At 40.2% G+C, this 16,831-nt stretch overlaps 2 protein-coding genes across 4 annotated transcripts in view; both read right to left on the bottom strand.

Annotated features, from left to right (window-relative positions):
- Positions 1-10,474, bottom strand: part of LOC308076720 (B-type lectin plumieribetin-like) — an 87,557-nt gene extending 77,083 nt beyond the window's left edge. The window contains exon 1 of the mRNA XM_080417158.1: positions 10,471-10,474. The gene's annotated coding sequence lies outside the window, so the exon portion shown is untranslated. The remainder of the gene's footprint in view (positions 1-10,470) is intronic.
- slc4a2b (solute carrier family 4 member 2b) overlaps positions 1-16,831 on the bottom strand; it is an 84,052-nt gene that overhangs the window by 56,790 nt on the left and 10,431 nt on the right. For all 3 annotated transcript variants that reach the window (XM_080417141.1, XM_080417142.1, XM_080417143.1), the window contains exon 2: positions 10,386-10,464. The gene's annotated coding sequence lies outside the window, so the exon portion shown is untranslated. The remainder of the gene's footprint in view (positions 1-10,385; positions 10,465-16,831) is intronic.

Raw genomic sequence — 16,831 nt, 5'->3', positions numbered from 1 at the left:
GACACGCTGCAGAATGCTTTGGTTGACCAATCAGAACGGAGTATTCAACCCAAGTTGTGACGCACACGTAAATTACTGCCCTACTTGATAATACTACAGCGTCACAAAAGTATCAAATGTAGCAGATCTACAAGCTCGAAACTTTTAGATCTGCTACATTTGATACTTTTGAATCCTGAAAAGTTAACAGTTTTGGACATACAAGATATCCACTCGACAGATAAGACATGGTATAGTTGAAGAAGAATGTTATAGAGGTCAACATATTGATATGACGATGTTGAATCATGGAACGACAAACATAAGCTCTTTCCTCCACATCCCTTTGATATGCTGGGTCGTATAAAGTGATATGCTGGGTCGTACCAAGTGGGATTTTTTTTCTCATCCTGGCTTCAACTCACCAAAAGCCTGCCAGTGTCTCTTCACTGGCGAGTGTCTTAACCCAGTAAGACCTGAGGCCGATTCTACAAATGTCTTCTAAATCCTAACAGTTTAAAAAAAAAAAAAAGTATGTTGCTATATCAGAGGTTCTAAAACCTTTTCATGTCAAGGACCACCCAAAATGATATGTATTTGGCCGCGAACCACCTCTCAAAATATGATTTTTGTTCCAGGGATCCCCCAGAAGCAAAGATTTAAGTCACAAATGTTGGCTTTAAAAAGACATATATTCAAAAATGAATTTTCACAATAAATAAATAAACTGCAGATCTACAAGCTCGTAGTGCGGCACTCGGCTTGTATATCAGCTTTTTTTGAATAGCCAAAGACATCTAAAATGACACCGACGCATTCCCGGATTGAATGTGTTAAGAAAGCAGTGTGGGTTTTCATTCAAACATTTGCCAAAGCAAAGTTAAAGGACTCCCTGCCTCCACCAATTATAGACTCTGAATGCCTTTTCCAGTGACACCACAAGAAATCCTGCGCAGTCAAAGGCACCCTGAACTCTTGGCAGCGGCTATCAAAGTCATGACAAGCCTCACTGATGCCAGAGCATAATCATATCAATGACCTTGTTTACAAGAGGATTTGGCTAAGATATAGGCCCCGCTTTTAGTTAAAAAGTACAGTCTGTCAACTGCCCCAAGAGATTACATGCTATAGCGACGCAGTGGTTTTGAGGGCCAGATGGTAGGGAATTAGTTGATTGTGTGGGACCAAAGACATGTAACATGTTTTTTTGACTTGGTAATTCTATGTTTTATATGAATTATATTTGATGTCAACTGAACTGTACAGTCTATGCCAAACTTGCCACACTGTATATCGTGTCATTCTCGATTACTTAAAATTACGCATTTTTTTCCTTTATTAATGAAATTGAATGAGATTTTTTTTTTAAAGAGAACAACAATATGTTTTTGCTATGCAAAATAAATGGGAGAGAGTGAGTGAGATGAAAATAGATTTAGATGAAAAAGAATCGACTCCCCCACCCCACACAAGTCTATCTGGAAAGAATAGACAAGGATTGACAGGAACCATCCAATAACTTGCATAACTCACAAACACATTAAGTAAATCATAAGTGTTATAGCAACACATTAACTAAATCATAAGTGTTATTGCAACACCTTAGGTAAATCATAACTCTAAATTAGCTCAACTTCAAACTCAAGGAGGGATGGGCAGACTTACTTTTATGAACCTTGGTGAGAATGATCATTAGACTGACTGATTATTAACATTTGGGTCGGCCCGGACCGCTGGCCTTGCAGTCCGGGCACCTAGGCTGCAATGCAGCTTGACAGCATGTCACTGGTTCGAATCCTGATCCCGACTACCTTTGCTGCGTGTCACTCCCCATCTCTCTCTCCCCATTTTCTGTCTATCTACTATCAATAAAAGGCAGAAAAAGCGAAAAAATATATATCTTTAAAAAAGCATTTGGGTCAAAAATGGCAAAGGCCGCCATCAAGGACAAAGTCAAAAAGTAATAATATTCCATATCTCAGGAATGGACAGACGTAGAACAAGAGACAGTGGACAGGGTTTGCACCCCTAGGTGCCTTTTTGATTAGATTTATGTGACATTTCCTCATACTGAACCAACTCTCAGAGGAGTACTTATTCGTGACCAACGTATAAGCATCAACCACAACGAATAAAATAACTTCAGGCTAACTAACTACTTTTGATCTGCCGCCCAGCGCACCAGTCTTGATAAAGCTGCCCAAAAAAAAAGAAAAAGAGCGCTTTTAACTGGCCTGGGTGTGTGTTTACATATTACTTTCTCAGTAAATCTAGACCCCAACGCTGTGGATGAGGGAGGGAGGGAGGGAGGGAGGGCAGGGAGGGTGCGATGGGGGATAAGGTTACAGAACACTAGCATCCAGGGAGCAGAACCATGGGAACCAGGGTCAGGTACCTCAGGGTACATTTGTAATAATAATAATAATAATATGCATGGGGGATAACAATAATGATCCGAACAAAAAACGTTTCCAATGGCGATCTTGCATCGGTCAAAATATGATGGCTAGGGAGCGTGGAAAAAGACCTCTGCATTCTAAAGATCTAATGCCAATCATGTGCAATTGGTCTGAGGCTTTTAACCACTTAAGCCGTATATACTTAGTTGATCGGAGTCCCCAAGGTCTCTATACTTGGGGCCCCTCTCGTTTTCGCTCTACACTAAAAGGTCTTTGCTGAACATATCCGATCTACAGGCTCACAATGCGTCACATTGCAACGTGTTGTGAGCAGTGGTGGAAGAAGTACTCAGATATTTTACTTACTTATGCTTAAGTAAAAGTACCAATACCACAATATAAAAATATCAGTTATAAGTAAAATGCCTGTGTTCAAAATGTTAAGTACAAAAGTATTGGCATCAAAATATACTTAAAGTACCAAAAGCTTTGGATAAAAGCGCTATATAAAAAGGGCAACATTTACCATTTAAAAGTAAAAGTACTACAATGTTTGAAAATGGCAGATCTACAAGCTCACAACGCGTCGCATCAGATCGGCTAATTTCAAATAGCCTGTGTATAAAATAGGGCTAAAGTGGTTAATGTATGTTTTATAATGTAATAATTTATATCTGCAAACTAACTAGTAACTAAAGTTTTCAAATAATTGTAGTGGAGTAAAAGTACAATATTTGCCTCAGAGATGTAGTGGAGTAGAAGTAAAAGTATTGAAAATAATCCAGTAAAGTAAAAAAAACTCAAAATTGTACTTAAGTACAGTACTTGAGTAAATGTACTTACTTAACACTATTGGTTGGGAGCTTGTAGATATGCTATTTCGCTGAATGTTTGCCCACAAATAGAGATAATAAGTGGTTAATGGTTTGTGAAAAGGATGGAAGTAATAGCTTATATAATATCTGGCATGACCAAAAGGAATTAGTCAAATGCTGCATCTGTATTCATGTGGGAGGAACTCTCTCGAAAACAGGAAGGCGGCCTGTCAACACAATCAGTCATAAATGGAACCAGTGTGTTCAATGTGATATTCCTAATATCCATAATGTGAATCAATAAGCCATGTTCCCAGTACAGGACTGGGTCTAGACCTCAACATCTATCACCATCTATCACTTCCTTCACCATAGATGTCAGAACCAGTGTTGCCAACGAGAGAAATAAGCAACCAGGTCTATGAAAACAAGCCCAAAAGAAGCGACCAAGCCATATGAGCACATCGGATATTTGAAAATAGACGATCTACAGGTTTTCTTTGAAAATAGCAGCTCTACAAGCTCTCGTGTCGCGATGCAAAGCGTTCATCCGTTTACCTCCTTGTAAAGAGAAACATGTAATCTGCCTTTGACACAAATATTGATAATCATGACATGCAGACACCCTATACTCCTGCATTTCATGTTTGGCCTTAATTATGCAGATTTCTGTTTATATGAGACTCAGAATGCCTAAAACTACAGAACAGTTAAGCAGAATCGCTGCTGCGTAATATCTGCCGCCCGCAGGAACAAGCTCCTCTATTTAAAGCGCAAATAACTTGAGTCAGAATTGATTACATTTCATAATCCAGCTGCCTCCGCTGTGGCTCACAGTGTATGACCTCCACTTTACAGCCTCACAGGAAGATCAGCAGCGATAGAAGCAAAATAACAATATTTTCTTCTACTGGTTATCTGTAGTATCTGATGCTCCCCTTTATAGCTTTAAGCCATTAAAGACCTGAGGCCGATTCTACAAATGCCTTCTAAACCAGTAGTTCTCACACTTTTAAGATTTTTCAAAAATGTTCAAAAATAGGAGCACGGCACGAAGTGACGCGCTGAGAGTTAGTATATCTGCTATTTTTGAATAGCCAACGCAAACATCTAAAATGACACAGATGCTTTCCCGGTTTACACAGAATGGGGCACTCCACGGAGTGCATGTCTCCACCAGGCCAGGTGGCCTATCGTGGGCTGCGTTAAGTCGTGGGTTGCAGTCATCATCAGGTGCAACTTTTCACGTCTGTGAAAAGTTGCACCTGATGAAGAAGTGAAAGCGCTTTTGGAAGTGCAGAAGTGAAAGCGCTTTTGGAAGTGCACTATTAATAGAGAGGCCCCTAAACATGCTATTTCAATTTATGGTTGATTTGGATGTTGCGTTCATGATATACAACATTTTCTGTTAAAAATAACCACTTATTTTGGAAGCCAATTACAGGCAAACAGTACGGAATAGGAAAAAAGCTGTTTGACACGAAGTTTGGTCACATGACTCAAGATCATGTGTACATAATTTGCTGAAGATTGGTCACATTGACATTTGTCACATTTGTGGTGCTTTTGGCTCTGCATTTGTGTGGAGGCCTCTCATTATGAGATTCTAATTTGGGGTCAATGCAATCATGATTTGGGGCTTTTCTTTGTAAACTGGCCTCTCCTGCAAACGTTGTAAGCCACTTATCACCAATCAATATGGAATATAAAAATGTGTACGATACATGTTTCAGAGATCCAGAGATAACGTGTAGCAACTTGTGAGTTTTGGACAAACTTTGTGGGAGAGTATTCAAAAAGTATTTATAAGAAAATGGACAATTTTAACTGTACAACCTACAGTTCAAGGCCAAGTTTATAGCCAGTTTATAGGCCGAAATGTAAATTGGACTGATATAGCGCCACCATGAGGCCAGTTTGAAAAAAATCTGGGGATGAGTGAGTCCTTAGCCTACTGGCAGTGTGCACAAGAAGTTTGGTGCCGATCAATCTAGCAATTTGCAAGATTAGGTCTGGATTGACAGACAGACAGACAGACATGCATGAAAACAAACTGTCCCCGGCCTGGTGGAGATCTGGTATCTGTGTTATTCTAACATTGATAAGAGCTGGTGAGATAAGGTAAGGGGGACAGATAAGCTGATTGTCGGAGTAATACTCTTGACCAGGGGTCGTCAACAGGGGGTCCGGGACCTCTAGGGGGTCCTCAGAGTTACTACAGGGGAGGGGGTCTGCCAAATCTTTGTGTGATATGATCTTTTTTTTTTACCTAACCACTTGAACCCTAGCATCCCTTTTCTGAGGAGAAAAGAAATAGCAGATCTACAAGCTCACAACGCCTCGCTGCGAGGCGTTGTGAGCTTGTAGATCAGCTATTTTTGGCAAAGAGGTATAGGTGTAGAGGGATTAAAAGGGCAGACCAAGTAAACAAAAAAAGTTTAATCTGAAACACAATTTTATACAATATAGAGGGGGTCCCTGCTTCATCTCTCTCTCAGCTATGGGGTCCTTGGCCTGAAAACGAAGACCCCTGCTCTTGACTATTGTATGGCATGTTTTTTTTTCTTTCCATTACATATGACAAACTGATTGCATCTACCGAGTCACTGCCACCAAAAAGCAGTGTACCATAAGGTTTTTGATGAAAATGAAATGCTGCTGACAGGTCACTTTGCTGCACCTCGCTTGCAGACAATGTAACAAACACGACACAATAAGTTCAAGTCGGTGTCATTGTGCGTTTAAGATGTTACGGCACATTTTCAGTTAACTTTTACACAGGAAACCTGCAGCAGAGCTGAGTCAGCTAAAAGTGATGTTCCACCACAATAATGGAAAAACCACATGCCAAACAATGGCCTGAGCAATTGCTGAGACTGCCCAGTAATTCATTACATTTATAGCACGATTGTTTGTTTGTTTAATTTATTTATTTATGCTGTGAATCGGTTATTTGTTTAACCCATTAAGACCTGAGGCGATTCTTGAAAAAAAATCAAAATCCTAACAGTTTTTGGAAAAGAATATTAAAAAAAAATATTAAGATCTTTCAAAAATAGCAGATCTATAAGCTCATAGTGCGGCACTCGGTGCCGCGCTATGAGCTTGTATATCTGCTATTTTTGAATAGCCAAAGAAATCTAAAGTGACTCCGACGCGTTCCCGGTCTTAATGGGTTATTAATATGTATATTATATTAGGGGTGTCACGATACGCCTAATCCACTATTCGATTCGATTTTCGATACATATTTTTAAAACGTCCTTTTTTTCAGCTTTGAGGGCTATATGATTATTAATTTAGGCTATTGTCTTGATTTGTAAAGAAAAACACATGTTTCTCAATAAGTCCCTTTTATTTGAATAATATCGAATGAGAATAACAAAAAGGGTTTTATGCCCTTACAACAACAACATTCTTGTGAAGCTCTATAACTAAATAAAATCTAAATAAATACAAAGTTGAACATGTAAGAAAAAAGGATCCAAAGACAACTGTTATTTGGCTACATGTTCTTAAACTTCTTAAAGTATGTTCATTGTTTGAACAGGTAAGAGCTTTAACAAACAAGAAATGTGAATAATAAGCCAAGCCATACTATTCACTTTTTATTTTCAAATTCTTCTTCAAGAAGATGAGCATGTTCACATTTTCTGGAGTGAGGGCATTCCTTTGAGCTGTCACAATGTCTCCTGCTGTTGAGAACACTCTCACTTGCAACACTTGTTGCTTGAACAGCAAGATAATGTTTGGAGAGCTTTGCTAAATGTGGGTAAGACTGCTCATTATCTTTCCAGTTAAGGCAATTAATTCTGCATGGCTCAGCCTTTCTATCATTTGTGCCTTCACCTTCTCATACAAGGCAGGCAACACTTTTGTGCTCATATGCGATCTGCTTGGCATTTCGTAACGTGGTTTATAGGACACTGATCAAATGATTGAACCCAGTGTTCTCCACCACTGAAAGGGGTCGCATGTCTAATGCTATTAACATCCCAACTGCGCTGGTTATTTGTCGAGCGCGGGTCGAAAGATGTGGGAGTTTGGCTCTATAAGAGCCTGGAATTGTTGGCTGTGTCATCCTTTTACCGGCCAGATCAATGTCTTTGTGATGCCTGCGAATATGCGTCCCCATATTTGACGTGTTGCCTGAGCTGGGATACGGTGTGTGTGGAGCATAATCGACAAACGGTGGCCGTTTTGTTAACGCGTCGGGTGCCCTTATAATTCACTGGGAAGCCAAAATATTGCCAGACTTTTGACTTAAGGAAGCGGGAGGGTTTTCCAATTCTTCCGTTTGTGTATCATCATTACCGTCGCTGGCTTCAGCAGTGGCCATGGTGAAATGTAACGTAGTAGTACAGACGCAACGTTACAGCGGTCTCTCTCTCTGTCTCTCCTCCAAACTCCTCTGCGGTGTGCACTGTGTGTGGGTTTGTCGTGTCGTCTTTTTTTTCCTCCCCCGTCGTAAGCACGCATGCGCGATGCACGGAAAAACACAACAGCAGCTCCAGCATGCCTTCACCCGGACGTGCAATCGGATGTGCGCATGCGGAGTATTATTATTTTTTTACCCTTGAATCGCGATACGGCTTTTGATTTCGATACACTGTATCGTACGTCATTTTCGGTTCGATACGTATCGAGTATCGTGACACCCCTAATATATATACTGTATAGTTTTTAGTGTGTCTTATGTAATCTGTTCTTTGTTGGAATGTTTGTCTGTGCAAGAATAAGGACTACAATGGACTAAGTCTTTGACTTTATTGTGTTTTTATCCTTGACGTGTTATTTCAGTGAAGAGCATGTAGTACATGTACTTTGTTTTAACGTGACGTCCAACAAATCAAAAGCTAGAATTAGTTTACTGCAATCCAAATGTACTGTATACCTAAGAAAGACCTAAGAAAATAGCAGATATACAAGCTCATAGCAGCTTGTAGATCTGCTATTTTTGAAAAATCTTGAAAATGTGTGCATATCTTTGAATATATATATATTTAAAGCGAACATTTTTAACTCAAATATTTGCTTCTGGGGGTCCCTGGAACAAAATATTTTGAGTTGGGGGTCGGCGGCCAAATTCATATCATTTTGGGGGTCCTTGAAATGAAAAAGTTTGAGCACCACTCATATAGAAACATACGTTTTACAGATTACTGTTGGGATTTAGAAGACATTTGTAGAATTGGCTTCAGGTCTTAATGGGTTAAGATAGACTAGCTGTGTCCTCATTGATGCCATAGCGGTTAAGACAGTCACCTCCAGAACCACACGTACACCTGCAGGCTGAGAACCAAAACCCTACATATCCTCACACAGCCTCTGTCTCGGTCTCTGCTGCTTACCTTATTTTGGAACCGTTAATTAATGAACAATTGATGGCATTTTGGATCCACACGATGGAAAAGAATGACACAGGGAAAAGTAAACTGCACTTACAGTACTCGTCTTTCTTTTTTTTTTACATGGCATGGTCCTCAGCCAGAGTCAGCCTAGGGATCGGCTGAGCCACCGCATCCGGGCTGGATTTCAACCGTCCCGTTTGGCAGAGAAGCAGAGACCACGGAATGCATGCAATATTCTACAACTTCTATCAGAAAGTCCAACTTTAAGAACAGACCCGATAAAACGTAAAACTGTCGGCAAATGAAAATGCCTCTCCAGAAATAGACATTGGAATATAATTTCAAAACCACAGCAGCCACACAGACAGACCCGTACTTTACAAACGGCAGGACATCGAAAGGGACGGAAGGAGTGTTTTTCAACTTCATTAGAGAACTTGGTTAGGTTTATAAAAAGGCAGACAGATGAGTGATTCATCTTTCGTGTCGAGCACTGCCGTGTTTGTACTGTACGTCACCAAATGAATTTTCCAAGGTGATTGTTTGTTTTTCTGTTCTGTTCTTTCTTAAACACTCGCAGTTTTATTTGCGTTGCAGCCTTATTTTGTGGCCTTGGTGTTTTTTAATTTACTTCAAATGATGCAATATAACATTCCACACTGTCTACAATTCAAAGAAGGGATACCACTATCGGCAATGTGATATAATTACAAGGTTCAATGTGAATAACAAACTTGACTGGAAGAAAAAAACATGTATAAGAATTTGGCTGGACAGAGAGTGGTTTAAGTAAAAAAAAAAAAAAATCAAACAAAGTCAGTCACTATAAACAGTTCATCTTGAATTGCAAACAGCACTAAAGCCATCGTAAAGGCTCTAAATTGGTATTTTATGCGACACTGAGGAAGGATGCCGGGACCATTGAAATGCTAGTGGGCAAACCCAACCAAACTCAATTCAAAGGGGCTTTACTGGCATGAGAAAACGTACGTTTACATTGCCAAAGCAAACATGATACAAACCAAACGTAAATCAAGACTAATGTGTACAAAGATAATACACATAAAATAAAATAAAACAGTAACAACAAGAATGCTTTTCTATGGTGTAACTTGTGTGAATTGCTCATACTGAAGTTAAATATTTGCTGGTCATTGAGGCTCATGCCCAGGTCACCTCTTCTCACCTGAGCTCAATTGTTTTCCTTTTCAAAGATACTACAATAGCAAAAACACCTGACCTAACAACACCCTGATGTTTGATAAGCCTTCACCCGACTTGTAGGCATTTCACATTAACCCATTAAGACCGGGAACGCGTGTGTCATTTTCAGATTTCTTTGGCTATTCAAAAATAGCAGCTCTACAAGCTCATAGCTTGACAAGCTATGAGCTTGTAGATCTGCTATTTTTTAAGAATCGTGAAACTTTTTGCTCATCTTGGAAGATATATTTTTTAAAGAGAACATTTGTAAAATATGTTGTTCTAGGGACCCCAGAAGCAAAGATTTGAGTTACAAATGTTCGCTTTAAAAAATGCATATTCAAAGATTCTTCAAAAATGTCACGATTTTTCAAAAATAGCAGATATATGAGCTTGTACATCTGCTTTTTTTGAATAGCCAAAGAAATCTAAAATGACAGATTGAGATCCGGTTTGAATGGGCTAAGACAATAAATTCAAATGAATCAATTAAATAAACACTAGTGTCACTAGTGTTTATTTAATTGACAAGACAAATATTTCAACAGCTATAGGGCGGTGAGGGGGTTAAGATGCCAAAAAGTGGTCAGTGTCAATTAATGTCGATAAAAAAACATAATGTAAACTTTTTACTGTACCTTTGTGTGCTCACTGCCGAGGAAGCTCCGATGACATGGCAGAGGTATTCTGAAGGCTGGTGTAAGGAGAGACCAGGACCTGGTCAGAGTGCAACAACACAAACAACACAAAGAAAAGGAAAGAAAAGAGAAGAAAAGAAGACGGGTTAGAGATAACTATGTACTGCAGTGCCGCATGTAGTGGTAGAGTCTCTATTGGAGCCAATAAGGGTTGGCTCTCACTCTCCTTCTCAGGCCAACATGCACAGTCAGTCTGATAACACAGCCTTCCTTCTCAGGATTATGTTTCCTCTCGGAGGCCGATGACAAGTAGCCATGTGACTCTCCATGGACACACACTCCTCGTCGTCACTGAGTCAGCGTACTGCTCACACGCACATGCACACACAACACTCACTCACACGTGCACTTTACTTTGTGTCAGGAAATTCTACAAATTGACAAAGCTGTTGCTACTGAAACGTTTGTTAACCCATTCAATCCGGGAACACGTCTACAAATGTCTTCTAAAATCCTAACAGTTTCCTGAAAAACGTACTGTATGTTGCTCTAATATCAGTGGTTCTCACAACTTTTTCATGTCATGGACCACCCAAAATGATATGCATTTGGCCTTGGACCACATCTCAAAATATTATGTTCCAGGGACCCCCCCAGAAGCAAAGATTTGAGTTACAAATGTTCGCTTTTAAAAAGAAATATGTTCGCTTTTAAAAAGAAATTTTATATATATATATATATATATATATATATATATATACACATACATACAAAGATTTGCACACATTTTCATGCTTTAAAAAAAATAGCAGATCTACAAGCTCATAGCGCGGCACCGAGTGCCACGCCATGAGCTTGTAGATCTGCTATTTTTTAATAGCCAAAGTATAAAATAATGGATATAGCTAAAATCTAAAATGACACAGATGCGTTCACGTTCTTAAAGGTTTAAATACAAAACATAAACCAGAACTAAGCATTTTAACGAAACAAGAAATACATCATAGTTGAACAACAGTGCAAAAAAAAGAGCAGCAAAAAAATGTTTACCCCAGTGATCAATATCCATCCAGTCTGAATAATAATAACATGAGTGGGAGATGTGTCCAATGTCAGGAGGAAATCACTGTTACTCTTATATAGTCGCATTGACAATGACAGACAGAGACACTCGTGTTTGTCACACAGACAATAGTTGACCAGCTGTCAAGGTACATTGTTTTGCCATAAGGGGCTGAGGAGGGGAACATGAAAGAGACAGGCCACAAATGAATGGTTTAACCACCATGTTCAAACAATGGCGCATTGAGCCTAATAACACCGTTCATTTCAAATGGTAAACAATGGTTACAAGACGACCTACTAGACAGTACATGCAATGACGCATGTCACCTTTCCTCCTTTTGTCCAATGGAGGACTTAAGTCCATGTCTTGTGAAAACCACACTAAGTTGTATCAGGGAAGAGTTTAAAGGGCTTTAGGTTGTGTATTGTTTGTTGCCCCACAGTGGTCAATTTCTTAACAGGGCAATTAAACCACATGAACCCTGGCATTCCTATTCTGGGCATGTCATAATAGGCGAACGTTCGTCAAAAATAACAGGGAAGCGTTCTGCAGCAGCATTGCAGATCCTTGGCACTTTAGTCAGGTTAAATTCAAATTAACTGCACTCCAGGACAGAATTAACATAACATTATAATTGCATATTATCTGGAAAGAACTTTGACCGGCGGCGTCACCTCTCCTCTACACCGGCGGTTACTTGGTCTACAGTGTGTGACGGTGAAAAATGCCATTTGTTTTTGTGTGTTTAAGTTTACAAATATGCACAGGACATTCACAGCATATAGTTAATCCTTTGCAGGGGATGAACTAATCTGTAATCACGTGTGGAGGAGATAAAACTAACTTTATTATTTAAAAAAACATGGTTGCCCGAGTTCACTCTACCGTTCAATTAATTGTTTTTCATTTCAAGATGGGAAAAGAATAAGCTCTCATAAGTGCTACTTCCCATTATAGATTATGCTGATACCGTGTATCAGAACACCACTCATCTTAAGCCTCTTAATGTTTTATACAACTCATTATATAAGGTGAGGTGTCCATCTGTCCATATGGAACTCATCACTGACTCACGTACAACTCGCTCAATTGGCTGCAGCCTCAAGGCAATTGGTTTCAATTGATTTTTAAATTAGTTTACTTTAGTTGCCCTTCTTATTTAGTTCCATCTACAACATCATCAAATCCACTTAGACACCTGCAATACCCTTACTTTGTTGGCCCACAAATATTAAAAAAAAAAATTGGACATTCTGCTACAAAGCTCCAATTGATTGGAATAATCTTCCTCCCTTCCTCCCTCTCTTAGATCCATTACATCCTTCTGTCGCTTCAGGACTTCCCTATATTCACATCTTGTTTTATGCTTCTAAACAGACTTGAAGGGATAAAAACACTGATGTATTTACTGTACCCTTCTTTCTATTCTATTGTTTAACAGCAGATGGTGTGGTGGTTGGTGGGGTGGGTGAGCCAGCTATCTGTGTATGAATGCATCTGTATACTTGTATTGTATGTATCTATGTCTGTTGTTTATGTTTGAGCCTTTTGGTGGCTCCTATAGGTCAAGTTTGAGCATTGTGGCTCTCTATAGACGAATCCACAGACGCGCTGCCTGTAGGTGGCCATTGCTGCGGTGTGGAGCGTTGACACCGCACTATGGCTGCCTACAGGCAGCGCGTCTGTGGATTCGTCTATAGGTTTATGGTTGAGCCTTGCGGCTCCGGTTTAAGTTCGAGCCTCTGTGGCTCCCTATAGATTTAACAGTCTGTGGTTCCCTGTAAAAGTAGATTTAGTATATCTTTCAATAGGTAGAGTCTGTAGGTGAGAGGTACTCTGTGTGGTTCCCTGTAGATAGGCCTAAGACAGAGAGATAGGTTTAGAGTCTGTAATCCTTCTAGTGATGTAGTGATGTTTTTTTTTAAATGTAAAGCACTTTGGCCTGCATTTGATGTCATGAAAGGTGCTACACAAATAATGTTTATTATTGTCTCCGCCAGGCCGAAAGGCATGGCGAGAGAGTATGTTTTTCCCCCTGTCCGTGTGTGTGTCCGTCCGTCCGTCCGTCCGTCATTCTGTCATTTTGTGTACAGCTAATCTCTGGCACCGTTGGCTTGATCGCAGTGAAACTGTGCACACACACTCCCTGGATGCCAAAGCAGAACCTCTGCCCCAAATTTTTCAAATTAGCCTTTTATAGCGCCACCAGGAGGCCGCTTTTTGCAAAACACATTTCTTGACAGTACTCCTACAGATTTTATCCAAACATCACGCAAATCAGTACACAGTATTTCTATAGTCATGTGATCAACACGGATCTGTCCAATTTTCCATATTTCATCCTGATTGGCTAAGGTTGGCTTCCAAAGTTTGCAGGATTGCTCCGTTTTCAACAAAATGCCTCAAATCATGAACGCAGCTTGCGATTTCCATGAGATTTCACACGCACATTCCCACTAGGCCGAGGAAGAAATGCCACTTGAAAATGTTCAAATCAGCCTCATGGTGGCGCTATAAATGGACGATTTGTGTTTTTAACTATAACTGCACCGATCTGCATGAAACTTTGCACGCACACTCCCTAGAGGTCAAGGAAAAACAACTGCCCTGCATTTTTCACATTTGCCTTTCATAGCGCCACCAGGAGGCCGACTTATGTAAAACTCATTTTTTTATATTAAGCCTTCAGAATTTATCCAAATTTCACGCACATCGGTACACATGATCTCTATAGTCATGTGATCACGATGGATCTTTTAAAATTTTCATATTACATCCTGATTGGCTAACATTGACATCTAAAGTTTGCAGGAGTGGCCCGTTTTGAACAAAATGCCACAAATCATGAATGCAGCGTCCGATTGCGGTGACACTTTGCACGCAGATTCGCACTACATTGAAGAACAAATGCCACCCTTTTAACATTGCCCTATTATAGCGCCACCAGGAGGCCAATTTTGCAACACTTTTCTCTTTTATATTACTCCTACAAATTCAAACATCATGCAAATCGGTACACATATAGTCAAGTGATCAAGATGGTTCCGTCCGATTTTTCATATTCCATCCTGATTGGCTAATTCCGAACATTGCTGCCCCACAATAACCTACCTGACCTGGCGGAGACCTGTGCTCCGAGGAGCACTTTTTCTAGTTATTCATGTTTTTATGAACCCTCTCGAAAATTAGATGCTGCATCTCAAATGGGCTATCCCTTCAATACAATCTGTGAAATCTGTGTAGCGTCTGCCTTGAATAAATATATGGGAGCATTTAAGATGGTTTGCGGACTTCTCTCTCCTCTACATGTGCTACTTTTTATCCAGCAACCATCGCCGCAATTCTTGGATGTGTGTGCAGCACCTGAACTGTTGCTAATCTGTAATCACAGCAGCATGACATGAGCAGCAAACAAATTAGTAAATGTGGCCTCAACTGTAACGGCAGTGCATCAGAGGTACAGTACAGCAGCTGGTTTGATCCCCCCCGACTCCTCCTGAGTCCGAAGTGTCCTTAACACATTGGGTGCCAGAGGTTTATTAAAATATTATACGTTGAGTGCCTGCATTTCTTCCATCCACTTGCGTTATACGTTTCGTGCTGTGGAAGCCCCGACGCGGAAGTGCATGTAAACAAAGCGTGCGTGCGAGACGGCGGATGGTCCCGACTAACGCCTGGAACAATAATATTTCTAACGCGATCCTCCATTGCAGCGTGATCGCCGATCGAAAACGGCTCGTTTCCACCAGATTAAAAAGAAATGGAGATATTAAGCTTTTAGTCAAGGAGATAACATTGAAAACGCCGACCGGAAGGATTTTTGACATGGAGCCAGATCCAGCCTCTTCTTCTCAGAAACTGCTTGGGTGATGTCAAAGTTTCGTTTTAGCGCCCCACGTGGCCCACATGTATAAAAATAGAATTGGGTCAAAAACGGTCCGGACCGTTTTCGGCACTTCTCGTTTGGATCCTCAAAAACGGTCCGGACCGTTTTTGGCATTCAATGTGTTAAGCAAGACACAGAACCCATCCGATTAGCAGGTGCGGTGCCACCTTGCATGGTTGCTTTAACCTAATTTTATCACTGCATTCCGAATGAACCATGACAATACATCTTGAAGTCACACTTAAGGTAGGGTTAAGTGATATTCTTTGGATAAGATTCTGCTATTTTCGCAATATTTAGAGTCACTGAATGCATCAACTCTGACATATCCAAGTGCTTGTCAGGGTGGGGGGTCCCCAGTCAAAAGTGATTATTTTGAGGGGTCCCCAGTTCAAATATGATTTGGGGGGGGGGGCTGAGGCCTGAAAAGGTTGAGAACCACTGCCCTTTAAACACATTTATTTTATTTCATATTTTCTTTAAAAAGATGAACTGGCATGGTGTCCTTGTCTCTTTGACCATGCCGAATCACGTCAACACTTGGAAATCTTATCAGTCATGCACAGGGATCAGAATGGTTCAGCACCAACACAAAGTCATCAAAGCCCTCGGATTAATTGTGTTTTCGCTCAAACAAAAAAGCAAGTCCCGTGATCCAAAATGTGTTGCTTACCAGTTGGCCAAATAATCAAACATTCCAAATCAGCTTATGGCATTCTTTACAGCTAAAGAAATGACTGTGGTGAGGGGTGTGTGTGTGTGCATGTGTGTTGTTTGTCACTGGGGGTGTGCGTGCACACGACAGAGTCACATGCAAGTCTTGCGGGGTAATAGACACACGGCCAAAGCCACAAGGAGCTAAAACTGTATCCCACTACAAAGCTTTGGGGGTTTTCCTCCGTGCCAATGTTGTTCTGATAACATCAATATCCATGCACACACACAACTAGTATGCTCTGATAATAGAAATACCCATGCACCCCACCCACCCAGGGTGCTCTACTATAAAAAGAATTAACAGGGCAGAGGGGGATCTTCAGAGTTATTTCCTTTTTTTAACTATGACCAACAGACAGCACGACTATTGCATATTATAGCTTCACCCGCACAATATGGAAACGTTTGCTCATCTTCAGTGGTGGAAAGTAACTAAGTATATGTACTGACAAGTACTGTACTTAAGTAAAGTACCAAAAACAATTGTACTTGAGTATTTTCCAATTTTTAATACTTTTACTCCACTACATCTCAGAGGCAAATATTGTACTTTTACGCCACTGCAATTATTTGAACGCTTTTGATTATCGTTACAAAACATACATTAACCACTTCAGCCCCATTTAAACTTTGTCTATTTGAAAATAGCAGATCTACAAGTTCTTGTAGACCTGCATTTACTTTGTATACATTTTATACATTTGAAAACTTGTGAAATGGGACATTCTGCATAATGAGTACTTTAAGTAGATTTGAATGCCAATATGTTTGTACTTT

This window comes from Gymnoscopelus braueri, assembly GCF_963280865.1.
Source record: "Gymnoscopelus braueri genome assembly, chromosome: 21".
In the NCBI taxonomy this organism is placed as follows: Eukaryota; Metazoa; Chordata; class Actinopteri; order Myctophiformes; family Myctophidae; genus Gymnoscopelus; species Gymnoscopelus braueri.
Note: the sequence above shows the minus strand (reverse complement) of the source record. Positions and strands in the feature narration are given on the sequence as shown.